The 2,223-nt window shown below is 50.2% G+C and overlaps 1 protein-coding gene across 1 annotated transcript in view; it reads left to right on the forward strand.

Moving 5' to 3' along the window:
• Positions 1 to 2,223, forward strand: part of TBX15 (T-box 15) — a 99,133-nt gene that overhangs the window by 1,021 nt on the left and 95,889 nt on the right. The window lies entirely within an intron of this gene.

A 2,223-nucleotide genomic window follows, 5' to 3' on the forward strand; every position in this document is an offset into this window, starting at 1 on the left:
GGGGCGTTTGGAGCAGCGCCGGTTCCCCGGCCCCTCGGTCGGCCGCACCGTATTTGGGGAGAGAGAGCGCGAGACTTCCCTCCTGGTATTTGTATTTTTAATTTAAAACTTTTATCTGCTTATTTATTTTTATTTAAAAGGGAGCTGGTGGCAGGGAGCGATCGTTTGGCTCAAGCGAGACCGTCGGTGTGCTCTTGTTCCCCGGCCCGTTTCGTTCCGGCCTAAAACGACGGTCCCGCCAAAGCAGCCGCGGACCCGCCGCGACCCCGAGGGGCGAAAGCGCGCTGCACCCCGCGCCCGCGCCGCCTCCGCGCCCCCGAGCCCTTCTCGCCGTGCCCCTGCCCCGCTCCCCAGCGCCTTGAAATGGGACGGAGCGGGCGATCCCGTTCTTAGAATTATAGCGTGCGCAGAAAGCGAATTTTAGGTAATTTCTCTTTACTTTTTCTTTTAATATTCGCGTGGGGGAAAAAAAGGTCAAGCGATTTCAGTGCGCGACCCCGTAAGAGAAAGGGCAGAAATTTCCTCTACTCGCGCCAAGTCCACTCCGTTGCACTTGGGGAAGAAAACACCTTTTTTTTTTTTTTTTTTTTTGGCGTGACGTTCCCCGCGCTATCAATAAGCATCAGCTGCCCAAAAGAAACCCAAACCAAAACCCCAAAACAAAACCAACCAACCAACAAACAAAAGAAAAAAAAAGAGAGAAAGAATCAGAGATCAAGGTGTAAAAAATATCTGCTGTAAAAAAATCCGTTAAGTGTTTCTGAAGGGAGCGAAAGAGCGGGAACTGCGGAGACCTCGCCCCGCTCCGCTCTCAAGGAACCGCATTTCAATTTGCCTGTGGCAGCAGCAGCCCTTCCCGGTGCGGATCCTAAGGAGAAGTAGGTAAAATCTGCTGCTGGGACCTCTCTCTCAGCGGGCCCACGGGCGTAAAGGAGAGGGGACAGAAGCGGTCAAAATGTCAACCATTAAAAAAAATAGCTCAAGGTTTCCGTGTCTTCCCCGTTCAAAATAATAAATTCTCGAACGAAACGACAAAAATCTGCTTTCCAATAAGACAGCAGATATATGTATCAGTCTTCTTGTTTAGAAACGTTTCTCATTAATTTTTAGCCGCAATAGAATACATTTTTCGTCGGTCTAGAAGTTTAATTTGTCGATTTCTCCATGAATTCGAAATAAGGAACTGGAAAACTCCCCCTGCGCCAGACTGGAGAGCGGGAGAGGATGGCTGCTAATGCCTGAAACCTTAGAAAGCAAACGTGATGTTTTTCATAAAGCAAAGGAAATCAAGAACAGTTTGAGAAATCATTTTTAGGAGGTTGATAGACTTTAAATAAAGTCCGCGACTGTAATTTGCACAGTCACTTCATTAAACCTAAATCCTCCGCGGTATACCTTTGCTGCCGGGTGAAAATTGATTAGCGGCTCTATAATGGCCACCAAATTCCATCTTTACAAGACCCAATTAAGAGCAAAGTTTACACCTAAAGTATTTTAAACTTGCCAAATCTCCAGCGATATAGCAAAAAAAAAAAAAAAAGAAAAGGGAATTTTTATAGCGTCCCAAAGGTTCAAAACTCAAAGTCGCTGCCCCTGAGTAGCGTAGGAAATAACACAGAGCTGTTCCTTTTGCTGGAGATATGAGGTACGGGTGTGCTTACTGAGAGGCCCCAAATATTAGAGTACGAGATGGGAAATTGTGTGCTAATTTTCCGTGTGATAATGCAAATCGGTCTAGCCCGATTTATCGATCTCTTCCCATAAAACGCCTCAATTTCAGCTCAGGAGGGTCTGAGAGGGAGAAACCCATTCGCCGTGGGGAACCTAACTCCGCCAAGGGAAGAGGAAGGCTTCGCTCTCCTTTTTGCGGCTCTTTCATGTGTAGACGGGTATGGGGATTTCTCTCCCCGCGTCTGGCGGGGATTTTCCCCAGCGCGAGTGGCGCTCCGGGGGAGGGAGGTGTCAGCGGGGCGGCGTGGGTGCGCTGGACGTGTACAAAATCCAGCCTTCGCGGGGGGGTTGGGGTGGTGGGAGGCAACTCTCCTCGTTTCCCCGTTTTGGCGAAATCCCTCACCCCTTACGTGCGATTTTCCATCCGTGCCCAAACCATCCAGCCACAATATTGGCTAGCCCGAGGCGCCTTGGGTGCCCGAGAGAGCGTCCCCGCATCTTCCCCGCAGAGGCGAAGTGGCAGGCGGGGAGGTGCCGGGTCGGGGAGGGCGG

This window comes from Charadrius vociferus, unplaced genomic scaffold (genome assembly GCF_000708025.1).
Source record: "Charadrius vociferus isolate BGI_N301 unplaced genomic scaffold, ASM70802v2 scaffold301, whole genome shotgun sequence".
Classification (NCBI taxonomy): Eukaryota; Metazoa; Chordata; class Aves; order Charadriiformes; family Charadriidae; genus Charadrius; species Charadrius vociferus.